Source organism: Tupaia chinensis, unplaced genomic scaffold, assembly GCF_000334495.1.
Source record: "Tupaia chinensis unplaced genomic scaffold, TupChi_1.0 Scaffold144269_1, whole genome shotgun sequence".
In the NCBI taxonomy this organism is placed as follows: Eukaryota; Metazoa; Chordata; class Mammalia; order Scandentia; family Tupaiidae; genus Tupaia; species Tupaia belangeri.
In genome coordinates, this window is record NW_006204127.1 from 693,052 (window position 1) to 712,559 (window position 19,508).

The following is a 19,508-nucleotide window of genomic DNA, read 5'->3' on the forward strand; positions in this document are numbered from 1 at the left end:
CTTTCCCTCTTTATTTTTCCTCTCCCTCATTCTTTATCTTTCTTGTCTCTTTTCCTATCTCCTTTTCCTTACCCCCCTCATTCTTTATTTTAAGACAGGATCTTGCTGTGTCGTGATCCTCCTGACAAGGTCCCTGATGGGACTGTGGACGCACCAGATGCCTGGCTCTTTTTCAGCAAAGTTTCACTTTTGCCCACACTAGCTTTGAGCTTGTGGTCCTCCTGCCTCAGCCTCCTGAGTTGCTAGGATAATAGATGCACACCACAGTGCCCGGTCTTCAACTCCCTGGACTGGGAATTAACCCAGGGCCCTCATGTTGTCCCAGCTGGAGGAACAACACAACATCTTAGTAGCACTTGTTACTGTGGCTAGGCCTGCCAATCAGTTTTTATAAGAACTTGATATATATTACCTCACTTAATCCTCATAACAATCATGTCAAGTGGGTTCTCTTGTTCTTCCTATTTTACTATAGGGGAGCTGGGACACTAGAATGCCAAGTATTTATCATAGATAAACAAGTGAGATGGTAAACAAGTCAGGGAATATCTTAGTTTTTGAGGGGTATGTGTGTATGTGTATGCATGTGTATGCAGGGACACCCAAACACATAAAATTATTCATAGAGGAGTCTGAAGACATGGAATATGGATATTGTACAGGAGCTCAGAGATCCTCTTTGAGAAGAAACAGCTTCATAGGTTAGGTGACTTCACATAACCCTTAGTTGCAGAGGTAGCACTAGAACTGAGTTTACAATTCCTAAGCCACTTGTATTTTCCTCCTCCTCTCTTTTAAATTTTTTAAAATAATTATTTATGTAATTTTATTATTATTTTTCAATTTGACCAGAGAGAGGGAAAATGAGAAAGTAAGCCACCAGATCTGGTACTTGAACCACGGTTTGGCCATGTAGGAGTCCAGCACCTTAACCATCATGCCACCTACAGGACCCAAGCATTTGTATTTTCCTCTTTCTCTTGAATCTATTTTGTGTCACCTATACTTCACTCCAAAGGATGCTGTTTTCATGATCATTCAGTTGAGACGTTTGGAGAAGAAATAATGACTATGAAAATGCATTCATTTAAAAATAACCAAAAATCCTTTACAGTTAGTAGAGGAGAGGACAGAGGGACTCAGAGAAACCCTAAAATCTTTCTCTGAAGATTGGTCATCTCCTGAAGATCTTCAGCTAATCGTTTCTGCCACTATCTCTAGGTGACACTATTTTCTCTTCAAGGCAAGTCTGAACATTGTACATAAATCTTTATTCAAAGCTAGGGGATTAACAAAAGAAACATTTATTATTGTAATTTAGTTACATATTTTCTAAGCTATGACTTTGCTTATATCTGCAACATTTACACCCAGTCTACTCTGGGTCTTAGCCATTTACCACATGTCCAAAGGCTCCAGAATCTGGGAGCTGCTAGAGATGAGGGATAGTCGAATATGCCCTTCCAGGGAAAATTAGTGAAGTATGCTTAGGTTGAAGGCATCTAGACAGAACTATGTTCAGTGTGGGTTATGTAGGAAACAAAAGAGTGGTACAACAAATTTGTTATTTCAAATTCTAAAACTCAAAGAATAGAAGAAAGGACAAGAAGATAGATGTGAAAGCTTCTTGCAATAGAAACAAGAAATAGCTGGGACAAAAAGAGTGTGGCTGTGAAGTTATTATTTTTCAATTTGACCAGAGAGAGGGAAAATGAGAAAGTAAGCCACCAGATCTGGTACTTGAACCACGGTTTGGCCATGTAGGAGTCCAGCACCTTAACCATCATGCCACCTACAGGACCCAAGCATTTGTATTTTCCTCTTTCTCTTGAATCTATTTTGTGTCACCTATACTTCACTCCAAAGGATGCTGTTTTCATGATCATTCAGTTGAGACGTTTGGAGAAGAAATAATGACTATGAAAATGCATTCATTTAAAAATAACCAAAAATCCTTTACAGTTAGTAGAGGAGAGGACAGAGGGACTCAGAGAAACCCTAAAATCTTTCTCTGAAGATTGGTCATCTCCTGAAGATCTTCAGCTAATCGTTTCTGCCACTATCTCTAGGTGACACTATTTTCTCTTCAAGGCAAGTCTGAACATTGTACATAAATCTTTATTCAAAGCTAGGGGATTAACAAAAGAAACATTTATTATTGTAATTTAGTTACATATTTTCTAAGCTATGACTTTGCTTATATCTGCAACATTTACACCCAGTCTACTCTGGGTCTTAGCCATTTACCACATGTCCAAAGGCTCCAGAATCTGGGAGCTGCTAGAGATGAGGGATAGTCGAATATGCCCTTCCAGGGAAAATTAGTGAAGTATGCTTAGGTTGAAGGCATCTAGACAGAACTATGTTCAGTGTGGGTTATGTAGGAAACAAAAGAGTGGTACAACAAATTTGTTATTTCAAATTCTAAAACTCAAAGAATAGAAGAAAGGACAAGAAGATAGATGTGAAAGCTTCTTGCAATAGAAACAAGAAATAGCTGGGACAAAAAGAGTGTGGCTGTGAAGTTGTGGAAGAAGAGAAAGATCTTGAAGATAGAGAAGAAATCTGAGAATCTACTACAGAAAGTAAACGGGTGTGCAACTAACCATGACTTCTAGTTGTGAGTTTGACTATACATAAAGAAGAGGACTTGACAAAGGAAGGCTTGGTAGAGAAAGACCCTCCATACCCCTCAGCCACTCAGGAAGTTATTAAAGAACCTAGAGTTCTTAAATAACTTATTAAAGAACTTATTAAAGTTATTAAAGAACACCTAGAGAATCAAGAGAACTTAGGGGACCTGGTGCTGGAGAATATGTTTACTTTTGGTCTGTGTTTTAGTAAGAAGCCAAGAAGACAAGAAGAAATGTGAACAGGAGGAACTCATTCTTAGATTTGAGCACTTCTACTGTCCTCTCCAACTTTACCCATAAAGTGATGTATAGTCTTTTTTTTTTTCAAGCTCTGCTTCTTGGGGTGTGTTTACACATAATTTGTGTTTAGGTTTTTTTGTTTCTGATTTCAAGCAGGAAATAATTCTTTTTAACAAAAGGGACTTTGGGTACACATCCTTCATTGGGCACTTGCCATTGAGAACATGCTGTCACAGAGGATTCAGAGGAGAAGCTGGAGCACCCTCTGGCCACAGACAGCGTCTTGCAGACAATCTGAGTAAACAAAGCTCCAGCAGAAATCAGTTATTCAAGCATTGTATGCTGGGAGTGTAAAAGCAAACACTAAGACTTAGGTATGAAGTTTTCAAGCAAAAAAGGATTTTTCTGAAGAAATCTGCCTGTACTTTGAACCAGGTAGAACAGCAAAGGGACTGTTCTCTCGACTCAGGGGCAGGCCTGGCAGCAGGCCTACAGAAAGAGGGGGGCTGAACACTGCAATTTGAACTCACAACTGCTTTCCTCTTTAAAAAGACACATGATGAAAAATTTCCACTATATAACAATAGTCAGTTTAATATACCTGTAAGTCCCCTTCAACAGTAATCACTCCTAACCAATTTTGTTTCATCTGTACCCTACTTTGGTTCTACGTTATTTTTGAAGCATATTCCAGATGTCGGATTATCTTATATGTTGATATTTCAATATATATTCAAAAATTTTAGTTGGTATTTGATCTCCTAATTGTCTCATAAATGTCATAGTTTTTTGTTTTGTTTGAACCAGGATCTAAAGGTACACCCATTGTGATTAATTTACATGTCTTAAAAAATATTTAGGCTCACCTCATTATCTTTTTAGCATATTCCTTGCAATGAATTTGAAGAAAATAACCATGTTCTGTAAGTTATTCAGATGTAAACATCTCTGTGTGAGAAACTGCTTAGACAAGCCTGTTTATTTTTCCTCCTAGACATACGAGTAAAGAAAATCCCCAGCCTCCTTTACAGGTAGATGTATACAAGTGACCGAGTCTGGCCAATGAAATTTGAGCAATGAACTGGCTGTGAGTCATGTCTGTTCCATGAAGCCCTACCCTGGCTATACTTGGAAGCCATGCATTAAACATGGAGGAGCCCCAAGCTGCAAGGAGCCTGCATCCCCGAGGCAGCACTTAGGGGACAGCTCCGGGCTACTCAGGAGCACCTTCTGCTTTGTTAGTAAAATTTTTGGCTTATTTGTAATATTGGCTAACATTTTCTTAACAAATAAAATTTTCTATGAATCTCATTATAGGGCAGAGTTTCTCAACCCTGGCTGCACATTATAAACACCGTGGGAGCTTTTTAAAAGACTGATGATGCCCGGGCTCTGCTCTGGGCCAATTAAATCTGAATCATTGGGAGGGTTCAGAACATTTAAAGAGGGTGTTTAAACAAAGCACACCATGTAATTCTAATATGTTGGCAGGGTTGGGAACTACCGTTATAGATTCAGTTCAGTTCTTCTTAGACATTCCCTTTTCTCTAAAAAGTGCTGACTGAATATCCTGTCCAGAAATTTTTTCTCGTTGTGTACAGATACTGGGGAGAAAATGATTCTAGCCAAGATTCTGGGATGTAGTGTGGTAAGATCCAGGTAGGTAGCCTTTCACTGACCAGTTCCTTTACAGAACAGCATTTTAATGGAGTTTCTTTCTAAACCCACATCAGCACAAACTCACAAAACTCTCAGTTGCAGCCCTCTATGTATATGCATGTTTCCGCCAGATGACAGAAAACTCCATTGAGAAAGAGTTCTGTGTCCTACCACTGTGTCCCATCGGCTGGAACACGGGCAGGCACGTTGTAGACTTTCATTAGATATTACTGATGAATGAGCAAGTGAATGGACTCATCACAAGGAGATTATGGAAGACACAGTGCAGAAAAATTCTTGTGGAGAGGAGAAATAGGTATGAAGAAAAATGAGACAACATTAACTTAAAGGAAACAAAGCAGGAAAGCTTCTGGTAGAATAGGTTTGAGGAAGAATAATACACACGGGAGAAGAGTAAGACACACCACACCATCAGTATCATGAATTCCATAGAGGATCAAACAATAAACAGATGTTGAAGACATAAAATGTTAGCATCAGATGGGACTCAGTGGTCTGGTTTAGTGATTCTCAAAGCCTTGTTCACAGGCCCCTGGGAATTCACAAGACCCTTTCAGGAATTCTGTGAGGTCAAAAATATTTTCACAATAATACTGCACATGGTTTGCCTTTTTAAAATTGTGTTGATATTTACAACAGTGGCACAAAAACAATGATGGGTAAGTTGCTGGTGCCTTAGCAGTGACAATCGCTAGACAGACAGAGACAGAGAGACAGAAAGCGAGAAATCACCCCCCAGGGGGGATGGTCACGCCACAATCCCTTCTCCTCCAATATCCTCTCGGGATCCTGGGCACGCACGCACACGTGCCTGGCGTGAGTTTTAAGCCACCGGGTCCAGGACGCGAACCGCGGTCGACTACGTGGGAGTCCAGTGATATAGCCATTACGCTAACTGCTGGTTCCCATCAATTGTACTCTTCATGACAATAAAATCACAGAGGAGAAAAGCTAGTTTTACTTAAGGATATTCTCTATAAAGCCGTGCAAAGAACTAATTTTAGTACATCTTCACCCTTGAATACATGGCTTTTTACTATTTTGTGTTATTTGAGTTGCAAGCTGAAATAACCAATATTTTACATAGTACTATATTATTCTTACTTGAGAGAATGATTGTCAAACCATAGTTATTCAACAGCTGATGACTGGATTTTTAAAATGTGGCCCATATGCACAATAGAGTACTACTTAGCTATATGGAACACCAAAACTCTGCCATTTTATCTGTCTGGAAGATGTAATGTTAAGTGAAATAAGCCAGATTATGAAAGACAAACACTGTATGTCCCTGTTCAATATATACTGAAGGTCCGAATTCTATGGCAAATGTGGGAAGATTCAAAGACATAAAGGTAGAGAGACACCTATAGATACCAGGGACTGTGTGAGAGGGGGTGGATGATGAGGGGTGCATGGGAGAGGCTCAGGAGAAAAGTAACAGACATAAGAATGTAAAGTTCTTTGTTTAAAATTATATATATTGTAATATCCTTGATGTGATTATCATGCACTCCATACATGCTTTAAAAAATCATATTGTATGTCATAAAAATATACAATTGTTTAATGTGAATAAGAAATTATAAAATAAAATAACTACAGTGATTCAGACTTGGGAAGCAGGTAGATGAAATATAATGAAAATAAAAGAAGTAAGCCTACTAACTCGAGAAAAAACACCTGGTAGTGGTAAAATTTGTTTGGAAAACACAATCCATGTTAAATATTGATGGATATAGCTCACATATACAAAAGCTTTTGGAAGTCCTCAGTATTTCTGAAGAGTGTAAAGGGATCCTTAGACCTAAAAAACACTGAGAATTGCAGTTCTAGTCTATCACCTCATTGTTCTGACAAGAAAGCCGAAGTGAACTAAAGAGGTGGGGATTTAACATTACTGAAATAAGTTGTCAGAGTAGAGTTGATATTACTTCTTTTGCTTAAGTGGAATAAGTGTGAATCCATCCTCTGGTGTTTCATCCCATTGTTGTCAGGGTAGGAGCACAGAACATATTTCTTCAGCAGCTGGACTCCATTTGTACTCTCATCTGGAACCCCATGAATATTAGGGGAAGGTCTGTCCAAAACTATGTTTACAGCAGTGCTAGCTGACTTTTAGCACTGGAATGTTCGGGTGAGCCATGGCCTCTCTTCCAATCATTTCTTATCCAGAAACTCAAACTTCAAAATAAACATTTTTGTAACTGGAAATTATATCAGAGAGTTTTACAAGTTATTAAAGTTGTCAAGGGATCAATTAGTTTCTCTCTGCGTGGGGATCCACGGGACCGTAAGCAGGGCTAGCAGCCCGTGTTCAGAACCAGCAGGCCCAGTGTGGACACCTCTCAGACATCAAGAGTACTTGCTGCTGTAGTTGCTGATATCTTGTCCTTGTGTCAATCTAGCGAAATGGCTACCCTAAGGAGGGTCACTGATTTATCTGTAGCTTGAGGGAAGCAAGGACAACTAATTCAGTGAGTATCAGATACAGAGTGGTGCACTCAACCAGAGCTCCTTGATCATGACATTGTCTGGGTGCACGCCATACCCTGGGGAATTGCCTGTCGACTCACCATCCTTAAGATAGATGGCTTGGTTAACAATCAGAGTAGTAGCTACTGTCAGGAGTTAAAGACACAACATTCTGAAGCTTTGCAAGTCACTTATAAATATGGCTAGAGTGTAGAGTGCTTTCTATGTGTTGCTAAGCACTTCCTGGCCACCGCTTACTTATTTTAATTTAAATTCAAAACCAGCACTGTTCTAAACACTATAAAATGTAAACTTACACAATCTTCATAAAATGTTAATGTTGATGTTGATAAAATTTTTAGATGGTAAGCACAATGATTGATTTCACTTACAGTTAAGGAAACTGAGGCACAGCAGTTAGGTGGCATCCCCAAGGTTGTGGTGGATGGGGGACGTGATTGAGACAGTCTGCCTCCGGGGTTCAGCTCTCCTTATGTTTAATCATCCCAGTAGCTCTTCAGGTCAGACAGTATTATCCCACTTTATGGAGGAGGAACATGAAACCATGTCCCCTAGGTCTTCCAGCCTCTCGGGTAAATAATTTGGCTAAGGTCACACAACACAAAGCCTGTCTGCTACGTCAGCTGGACTGACCCTGGACTCATCCCCTTCCTTGTCTGAGAATTCTGGGTAAACAGGAGCTTGCTGAGTGTTGAAAGATTTTGACACTTATCAAGTCAGGCTTGTCATGGTTGTCATTTCCATTGTCCCTAATGACTGATTTAGTATAAGATCACTTTTCAAAACACGTAAGAGTTATGAGGACTTGAATCATCCTTGCTGCCTAATGATCTTGGGAACTTCTGATTACTGCGTACTCAGTTGACATGTGATGACCATAAGCAGCATGAAATAAATACAATGCTGCAGTGTACACTGGGAGGAGCTTGAGTCTGGGAGACAGGCACATAGAGCTTGTGCTCCAGCTAGGCCCCTGAGTCTCACGGCTTCATCACACATAAACTGACTGTGCTGGGCCAGGTGAGGATGGGGCGCACAGCAGGCAGCCCTTACAAAACCTGGATTCCCTTCATTTTCTTGTTTGGAGTCTTATGTGAGCTCAGAAAGGACCTGTCGAAAGCTCCCTCTGCAGGATATTTGGCTGGTGGAGAGAGTGCCATGGCAGCTTCTACATCCCCTGGACTCCGGAAAGCGGAGACCTCCCTGGCCAGCAGTGCAGCCCGCTGAGCCCACTGACGCAATGGCTCGGGCAGAAGGCCCAGCTTGGCCTGGCCCTTTGCCTGGGTTGCTTGAGCCAAGAGGCAGGAGCCAGGAGGCCTGGCTGCGAAGGACCAGAGGCCTATGGCCCTCTCTCCTTTTTAGTCCAGGGTTGCCTCTCCATGGTCAAAGGGACACCGAGTCATTTGCAGAGCAGAGCGAAGTGGAGGAACTGGTGCCAAATTCCCTCATTCTACCTTGATAGGTTAGTTTTGTATTGTGGGATAAAACAAATGAATAGTAAAGCCATTCCTGAGAAGTTATTGAAACTGACAATTTACCCCCTGGGTCAGGGCTGAAAAGGGGCCAGAAGTTTTTACTTCACATGTTTTAGTGTTCTTTAGTGGAGGGTAAATAGCCCTGGTCTAGAATATTTCTAAAGCTTTTCTCTTTTCTCCCAGTCTAGCTCAGAGGGACCAGAGGGACCCAAAGCAACATATGCCTCGGATTGATTCACATTTGCACACTTTCCTGCATCCATTATCTCACCTCATTAGGGCTGGGAAGGAGAAGCAGAGCTGACTGTGGCAGCAGCATGTGCTTTCCTGAGCCCTGCAGAGAATTGTCCCAAACGGTAAATGAAACAGTTGCAAGGGCAGGCCAGGAGCCCAGGGGTGGGCGGGTATCTCCAGGCCCAGGCCCAGTAGTGCCCGGCTAGGTTCAAAGGGTTCAGCTGTGCCCAAGTCACATGTCCCAGCCTGGGAGCATCCCGGGCCAGGCAGCTTCATGATTAATGGTCCTGCCTGAGCTCAGAGTTTGTGTAAGGGCTGTGGACCCCAACATGCCGCTCCCCTTGAACAGCAAAACAAATGGTTAAAGCGAAGCAACTCCTTCCCTCCTCACTGATAGCAGAGGCTCATGCTGGCTGCCTTTTAGAAGCAGGGTAGACAGAGAACTATTATTTAGTACTTAATGAAAAGACATAAGGAAAATCTCAAGGTCAGGGCTGATCAAGAAGTGGTGTGGTGATAAGGGAGAAGGACTAACCATCACTTCTTGCAGGCTTCGAATTTAAAACCAAATAAGGCCCTACGCTCAGTTGTTTTGTGACTGTGTTTAAAAATGTGTGTGTGTGTATGTATGTGTATGTACCTACACATGACTCCTGACTTTTAATAATTTAACTTATAATTGACTTTATGATGGTGCAAAATGATCCTATTTTGACATACTTTAAATTTTGAATTTTGATCTTTTCCTGGTCCAGTGATATTGTAGTATGTGAGATAGTTAACATTTTATTATAAAGTAGGTTTTTTGTTAGATGATTTTGCCCAACTGTAAACTAGTGTTAAGTGTTCTGAGCATGTTTAAGGTAAGCCAGGCTAAACTCTGATATTTGGTAGGGTAGGTGTATGAAATGCATTTCATATCTTTAACTTATCATTTTTTTAATAAATCCAACTTATGATGGAGTTATTAGACCTCCACCCCATCAAAAGTCAAGGAATATCTCTATGTATGTAATTTCAACCAAATTCGATGGGAGTGGCCCAGGCCTCACTAGCCCTGCCTAGGACTATCCTCAATGTCTGTGTGACCATTGGTCCTGTGGTGCCTGTCTATGTTTTGCTTCTGAGACTTTTCTCTCTCTCCTCGGTGAGTAGAGACCTACTTTCTAGGCCCAGTCCTGTCACTCATCAGCTGTATGAACATTCACAAACTCTTGACTCCCATAGGCCTTATTTTCCTCATTTGATGAGTTTGTTGCCATATTGACCCAGCTATGTTTCAATGTTTGTGAAAGAAAAATGATCCAACAGTACCTACCAATGTGTTTTCATGGTGACAAGGTGCCATGCAAAAGAAAAGTGGTATCATTTGGTCAAGAATAAAGTCATTGTTTCTCCTTGTCTGTAAATAACTGTCTTTATTAATTATCTATTAAGTTCATTAAAGTAATCTCAACTAGCTCTGGGCCTGCTGTAGGCAAAGCATGATAAGACCAAGAGCTTGTTTGGGGAGCAAATATAAGGCCCTTTAGAAACCTATCCAAGGGGCAGGGATTAAGATCATTTAGGGTTTTCTGAAAAAGGGGTGTAAAACAGGTATTTGGTCATTGTTCTTGCCTCTATCTAGATTGGGAGGTGAGCAATGGAACATTTGTTGATGTGCCTAGAAGTTCCAAGGAGAACAGAGGGAAAGGTCTACATGAACAAATGCATGGAGAACCTATGGCAAGAGCTAAAGTCCAGTCAGCCATGGGGTTATGCTATCACCCAGGCTTGAGGTACAACATCATGTCATGCAACCTGATTTCCACTTGATAGATCAGGGTTTTTCAGGACTGCCTTTCACCCTATATCCTCTGAGAAACATTTCTCATGGGCTCGTGTTTTATCATCTCTAAATTAAGCAATTCACAGTGCCATTTGCTTTAAGGTAACTTGAAAAGAAATCATTAGGCTCTAGAACACACAGTACAGGAAAGCGGAGTGGATTAGAAAGTAAAATTAGACATCAGGATGACAACAGTTTACCCTCATGGAAAGGAATATCCTGCCAACTGTTCCCATATTATTTTCTTTCAAACATCCCCTCATTACCATTTTAAAACATGTGCTTATTCAGCTGCTCTCTGATGCTGCAGTCTGGCAAATAAAGTTGATAGTATTTGTTCTTATATCATAGCTCAGGCACAAGGCATGCTGGGCCCTTGACAACTCAGGACATGGAAGATATGGAGGAGGAAAAGGAAGAGAGCAGCCCAGTTACAGAATCTGGAAGCTATTAATACCAGACACTCCATGAACAATACCGTGGTAGTGGGAGATATGGAGAGATGGTTCAAAACCATGCTGGTTGGCTGTAGTTCCTATACCCTGGCAGCAAGATCACCCTGCTTGGAGAATGGAATCTCGTTTGAGAAGGTTCTATACAACATAGAGGCAAATTTCCAGATCCAGCCAAATGAACTGTCCTGGTCTTAGGTACAAAACGGTAGTGGGCTGTACAAAGGAGGTAACTGGTGCCTGTGGACTGTCAGGTTCCAGAAACTAAAGCAGAACTTGGCCTACGGACCACCTGAAAGCTTGAGCATGGCCCTGCTGTTTCAGGTCTGGCCTTCCTAGGGTTACTAGGAACAATTCAGAAATCCAATTACCTGACTGTCTGGTAATTAGGTTAGGAATTGAGACCACATGAATCTGAAGGATTGAGACTTCAAACATGCCTTTACAAGAACTTAGAGAAGGCAGAGGCTAAGTTTTGTGGTCATGTGACTTCCTAAAATATTATATGCTGGTGCTGAGGAACAGAATTACAAAGCAGATGAAATTTCTTCTCTGGAATGACCATCTTTTACAGTTTTAATGTTGCCTTAGATAAACAAGGGTTACATCTCAGCTCCAAGAACACTTCACTCTTTCTACTGTTTGCACAATAATTTTTTATGAGTTTTTACACAGAGTGCCTGGACTTGAGAGTACCTAATTAACCTGAGATACAGGCATATTTTGATGATATTGCTAGTTTGGTTTAAGATCACTGCTATGAAGTGAATATAAAAAAAAAAAGGCACTTAGTTTTTGGTTTTCCAGTGCACGTAAAAATTATACTATGTCATAGTCTATTAAGTGCAATATCATTATGTGTAAGAAAATTATGTAAATGCCTTAGTTAAAACTTACTTTATTGCTAAAAATTATTTTTTAAAGAATTAATTATTTAATTTATTCATTCATTTATTTAAATTTTACCAGAGAAAGAGAAGAGAGAGAGCAAGAGAAAGAGAGAGAGAGAGGAAGTGAGAAAGCAAGCCACCAGGTCCGGGATTCAAACCATGGTGAGCCATGTGGGAATGTCCAGCACCTTAACCACCACACCACCTGCTGGTTCCTGCTAAAAATTATTAATGATCAATTGAACCAACAGTGAGTTGCAATTTTTGACTGTTGGAAGGTCTCAGTGTTGATGGCTGCTGACTGATCAGTGTGTGGTTGCTGACAATTGAGCTGACTACGGCAATTTCTTATTTTTTTATTTTTAAAAAATTATTTATTTAATTTAATTTATTATTATTTTTACTTTTTAAATTTATTATAAGGCATGTGCTCTCACCAGAAAGAGAGAGAGAGAGTGAGAAAGCAAACACTTGGTCTGGGACTCAAACCATATTCAGCCACATGGGAGTCCAGCATCTTAACCACTACACCACCAGTTGATCATATGGTAATTTAAAAAAAAAATAAGATGGAAGTGAAGTTTGATGCATTGATCGATTACATCCTTTTAGGAAAGATGTCTCTGTAGCATGCAATGCTATTTTATAGCATTTTTACCACAAGAGAATTTTCTTCAAAATTGGAGTAAAAAACCCAACAAGGCCCTGGCATTTGATAGAAAGTGGATGAATATGGAAGATTTGTTGCCAAGTGAAGCAAGTCAGGCTATGAAAGAGAGATATCGTATGTCCCCACTTAATATATACAGACAATGCACTCTATGGTAGAGACTGAAAGACTGGAGGACATAAAAACATTGAAAATTACTATGGACACTAGAGACAAAGTGGAAGGACAGTGTGGGAGGGGAAGAGTACAGGAAAGGAAATTAGGGGGAAAAATGGAAAGATATTTGTGGGACACAGATACAGTTTGTTACCTGTTGATGAGGATGTGTGTAGTATTCTCAACTGAACTGAGATGTGTATCATGTTGGGTAAAGTTTCTTTACAACCTAAAAGATGATAGCTATTGAATGTATAAACAATAATAATAATAAATTTATAAAACCTCTTAAAGCCTATTGCTGCTTTGTCAACTATGTTTACGTAATATTCTAAATGCTTTTTTGTCATTTTAATAATGTTTACTGCATTTTCACCAGAAGTAGATTCCATCTCATAAAACTATTTTTTAGCTCCTCTGGAAGAAGCCACTCCTCATCTGTTCAAATTTTATCATGAGATTGCAAACAATTCTAGTTTTGCTATTTATGCACATCTGCAGTTATTTTCTCAGCTGAAGTCTCGAACCTCTCAAACTCATCCATGAGAGTTGGAATCAACATCTTCTAAATTCTTGTTAATGTTGATATTTTGTCTCCGCCTACAAATCACAAACATTCCTAATGGCATCCAGAATGGTAAATATATCCAGACAGTTTTCAATGGACTTTGCTAAGACCATCAGAAGACTCATCACTCTCTATAGCTGCTATCACTTTATGAAATGTATTTCCTAAATCATAAAACTTGAGTATTGAAATGGTTCCTTGATTCACAGGCTACAGCAAATGTAAGTAGGCATGAAAGCAACAATAATCTCCTTATACACCTTCATCAGAGCTCTTGCGTGATCAAGTGCATTATCAATGAGCAGTCATATTTTGAACAGATTATATTTTTCTAAGTAGCAGGTTTCAACAGTGGGCTTAAGATATTCATTAAAGCATTCTGTAAACAGATATGCTGTCATCCGGGCTTTGTTTTTCCATTTATAAAACATAGGTAGAGTAGATTTAGCACAACTCAAGGATGTTAGAGCTTTTGGAATGGCAAATTGTGTAGGAAAATTATGTAAATACCTTAGTTAAAACTTACTTTTTGCTCAAAATTATTAACAATTAACTGAGCTGTTAACTTAAAGTGACCAGCTGCATTGGCCCCTGACAAGAACGTGAGCCAGTCCTTTTAACCTTTGAAGTCAGGCATTCACATCTCCTCTCTATTTATCTAAGTCCAAGGTAACATCTTTCCATAGGAGGCTGTTTCACATACAGAGAAACCTGTTTAGTATATCCATCTTCATAAATGATGTTACCTGGATCTTTTGAATAACTTGCTGAAGCTTTTTGCAGCACCAGTTGGCCCTCCTTTCCCTTTTAAGTTACGCATATGAGTTCTTTTCTTAAACCTCATGAACCAACATTGTGAGCTTCATACTTTTCTTTTGCAGCTTAGCTTATCAACACTCTTAACCTGCCTGGATTTGAAGAGAGTTAGGGACTCACTCTGGATTAGGCTTTGGTGTAACAGAATGTTAGGACTAGTTTGATCTACTGTGCAGAACACTCAAATAATCTCTATATCAGCAATAAATTTGTTTCACTTAGTTATCATTCATATGTTTACTGAAAAAATACTTTAAATTTCTTGAAGAACTTTTCCTTTGCATTCACAAATTGGCTAATTATTTGGTGCAAGAGGCCCAGCTTCCAGCCTCTCTTGGACTTTAACATACCTTCCTCACTAAATTTAATCATTTGTAGCTTTTTACTTAAAATGCAAGATATGAGACTCTTGCTTTCATTTGATTATTTTGAAGTCATTGTAGGGTTATCAATTGGTCTAATTTCGTTATTGTTGGATCTCAGAGAATAGGGAGGCTCAAAATGAGGGGAAGAGATGGGGACATGGCCAGTTAGTGGCATAGTAAGGACACACATGACAGTTATTCGTTGTGTTCACTGTCTTGTCTGAGTAGTTTGGAGCTCCCCAAACAAATACAATAATAACATCAAAGATTACTGATTACAGATCATCCTAACAATTATAACAATAATGTAAAGGCTGAAATATTGTGAGAATGACCAAAATACAATGCATGCCAAGTAAGCACATGCCATTGGGAAAATGGTACTGATAGATGTATTCATGCAGGGTTGCCACAAATCTTCAATTTACAAAAAGTGAAAGATCTATGAATCACAGTAAAACAAAGTGGAATAAAATGAGGTATGTCTGTATAACATAATTGATGGGTCTGAATGGAATTTTTGCTTTTAACCTCACTAAACTCACACTTCAGTCAGCTGGGTCATACTTTCTTCATTTGGTGGGGGGTAGTTTTGACAACTGCTGTTGCTCTAAGGATGTAGAAATAGAATGTACAGGAGTTCCATCATAATTAGAGAGCAGAAGGAATTGCCCATGGTGGGGATTAGTGCAGAGATGGGTTGAGCCAGTGATCAGCATTGTGTAAATAGCAGGACTTTGCTTGGAGGTAACAGAGACTTTTTAGCCGTGAGAACTTTACTCTTGATTTCTGGAGGAGAGAAGTCTGCCTTGTCTGATAAAGTTTTTAGGTTCTGAACTCTTTAAAGTGATAATAGTCATTTTTCTGAATTCAATAGTCATTTTTTTTTGGAGAGGTTTTTGCTACAGGACACGTGCACTTGCCAGAAAGACAGAGAGAGACAGAGAGACTGAAAGCGAGAAATCACCCCCAAGGGGGGATGACCACGCCACAATCCCTTCTCCTCCATTCTACTCTCGGGATTTTGGGCATGCACACACATGCGCCCGGCGTGAGTTTAAGCCACCGGGTCCGTGACTCGAACCTTGGTCGACCACATGGGAGTCCAGCGACATAGCCATTACGCTAACTGCTGGTCACAATAGTCATTTTTTAAAGACCCATGTCTCTTGGACAGGACTACTGAGCAAGCCCCACATGCACACTTGAACAGTGTGTGTGTCCGGTGAAACCCCTCACCGGGATTTAACACAATCTATAAATAATAAATAATAAAAACACAATGATAATAATAGCACTCAGGCACATTTCCTACACTAGACTAATAAGTCATTATCCTGCTGGGAGAGCAGCTTCCTGTTGGATTGCTGAATTATTCTTTTTATTATATTTAAAGCACAATGTTTAGTGATTTACTTTTTGTAATTAGGTTCAGTGATTGGGGAAGCTTCAGTGACTCTGTTCTTTCTCTTAATAACACATTCGCAAAGCATATAAAGGTGATGTGCTGATTACTGAGCAGAGGAACATTTAAAGTTAAGTCATAACATTTTTGCAAAGTGGAAAGAAGTTGAAATCTTCTCCAGAGATTGTCATCAATTATGTCTGCATAAATACGCCACAAAATTCCAGTGGCTGGTCTATCTATTGAAAGCTGTTTGGAAAAATAGCAGTTTTCCAAAATGCAGTAACCTAGAGGTAAGTTGGGCATCTCAAATTTCTGAAGCCTTGCTCTAAGATAATCTTCTAGGTGGAAGATTTTGATATTTGAGTGGAAACATTTTTTACTTACAAAATGTTTGCATATATATGTGTATGTATATGTATATAACTGTGATTTTTAAATTTACTTTTAATTGTTGTACATCTCATTTATTTATTTTTTTTTGAGAGATTTTTTGCTATAGGGTGCATGTGCTAGCCAGAGAGAGAGAAAGAGAGACAGAAAGTGAGAAATCACCGCCCACTGCTGGGTAGATGGGCATGCTGAAATCCCCTTTTCTCCATTCTCCTTTCAGGGTTTTGGGTATGCATGCGCATGCACCTGGCATGAGTTTTAAGCTTCTAGGTCCAGGATTCAAAGTGTGGATGACTACATGGGAGTCCAGTGACATAATCGCTACACCACCTGCTGGTCCTCTAACTGTTGTACATCTCTATAGCACACAAAATGGTTTTTCAAAGTATACATTTAGTATGTGACAATCAGATCAAGGATATTATCATATATGTCATTTTTTTTTGAGAGGTTTTCACTATAGGGCGTGTGCGCTCGCCAGAGAGACAGAGAGAGACATAGAGACAGAAAGCGAGAAATCACCCCCAGGCGGGATGGTCACACCGCGATCCCTTCTCCTCCATTCTCCTCTCGGGATCTTGGGCATGCACACACACGCGCCTGGCGTGAGTTTTAAGCCACTGGGTCCGGGACGCAAACCGCGGTCGACTACGTGGGAGTCCAGCAACATAGCCATTACGCTAACTGCTGGTTCCCCATATATGTCATTTTTCAATGGAGAACTTGACATCCTTATGTCTGCTAAGTGTTTTTTCCCTGAGCCCCTCCCGGCCACCCTCTACTACTCATCTCCCTCCCATAAGATCTATATTTACACTTGTACTCCCTACTATTGTATCTTCAGATATTTTGATTTCTGCTACAAAGTACAAACATTTTGTATATATTGAGCAGGGATATATAGTGTGTGTCTTTCATAGTCTGGTTTTCTTTGTTTAGCATTATATCTTCTGTATTCATCCTTTTTGTATCAAATGACAGAATCTCATTGTTCCTTATGGCTGAACGCACATACAAATATATATATATATATATGTTTTATATATATATATAATATATATATATGTTTTATATATATATATAATATATATTATATATGTGTATATATATATACACATACACATGTATATATATATGTGTGTATATATATACATACAACTTACAGGTCATGTGTAGCATTCCCTCCAGAGACAGATCCACACCTACAGGCTGTTTCTGCATAGCGAATGTTCATCAAGAATGCGGTTGTCTGGCAAGAGTTAAGGCTCTGGTTAAAATTCTCAATAACTATATGTATTTGTAGCCTTTTCCTATGTAGAAAGATTGAAGAGGGAAAAGATGGGAAAAAGTTATTTCCTTAAATCATGACCTGTGTGAGTATGCATTTATCTGTGTATGTTTGGAAAAGGTGATTAAAAGGAAAATGATGACTATAAAGGCACCCCATGTGAACTCCCCAGCATGACCAGCTCCCTTTGCAGTGAGGTTGGAACAAATACAGATTCAATTAAGTTTCAGTAACATGTTAGCCTTTGGCAACTGAGGAGGGTGGAAGCATTGGAGTTGCTCTTTATTTTAATAGAATTATTGACTTTTTAAATTTTAAGTTATAGGATGTGTGCACTCACCAGAGACAGAGAAAGACAGAAAAAAAGAGAGAGGGAAAGTGAGAAATCACCCCCACTGGAAATGACCACCTCACAATCTCTTCTCCATGTTTTCTTCAGGAGTTTAGGTTTACATGCACACATACTCAGCATGTTTTAGAAGCTTCTGGGTCTGTGCCTTGAGCCACACAGTTAGCCATGTGGGATCCAGCTGCCTTGGCTTCCACACCATCTGCTGACCCATGACTTTCACACTGTAACCCTATAATTTGAAATATTTTATCCATCAAGCTGATTTATGCAATATTGTACTTGGTTCGATATTCTAATCAATAGCAACATTTAAAAAAACCTAATATTAGGTATAGTATTCTTATAATTATACATGTAATTTACAGTAGAATATTTGAAATACTGAAAATAATGTGATAGGTTTATATTACCTCTTTTGTAACTCTCAGACTATTAGGTGGACACTATTAGGAAAGCACTCTTATTCTATGTGGGTGCTCTAGGTTTTTTCTTCCTTTTATCACAAAAGTACTCTCTTAGCCTATATGGGTATTCAAGGCTTCTTCTTCTATATTCCATAACAGTTGAAATAGTTAAATTTAAATTTAATATATACTTAAATTTTATATTATTAAGTTTTTTTAAAAAAGAATTATTTTACTTTAACTTTATTTATTATTATTATTTTCCAATTTGAGCAACAAGAGATGAGAGAGAGACAGAGAGGGAGGGAGAGAGAAGGGAAGCCACTAGGTCCAGGACTTGAACCACAGTTGGCCATGTGGGAGTCCAGTGCCTTTAACCACCATGCCACCTGCTGTCCCCAATCATTGAGTTTTGATTGACTTTATATTAACCACTATATTCCAATTGCTCAAGTCCTCACTATTTTTCCTAAATCAAAGATATTGTAAGAGTGACGTTAGCAAGAGGATGGAAAAGGAGTTTCCAATACTTACCTCCTCACAGAAACATCATTTCCAGCAACTATTTCCTCAAGAGCTAAGGAATCTAAGTGAACAATTTGGCACCTGGATAGTGCAAAGAAATAAGAAAAGATGCATTAAATGTTGTAGGAAGATAGTTTTACAATACTCACATTACCCATGGAGTGATCTCCATGCAGCATGGAGAGAGATAATCTTTCTTTTAAAATTTTTTTTAATTAATTAATTAATTAATTTATTTTTTTTATTATTATCATAATCTTCTTTATATTACATTGGATTACATATAACTTTACATTGACTTCCATTGCTTTTTCAAAAGGGAATGCCATGCATGTCAGTCAATACAGAGGCATCGATCTCCCCGCTTTATCATTCAAAGTCTTTTCCATGCATTTCCCAATAATTATTATTATTATAATTTTTTAAAACAGTCAATCACTATTTCTCATTTTGCTTGTTAAAAGACTTCACCCATCATGAAATACTTCCCAGACCAGTCCGGTTGAGAATACTATACACGTCATCTTCAACAGATAATAAACCATATCTGTTTCTCACTAACATCCCCTCTATTGTTCACTTGCTATCTTTCTCTATCCTCTTCTCTTTTTTTTTTTTTATAGTTTATTTTTTATTAT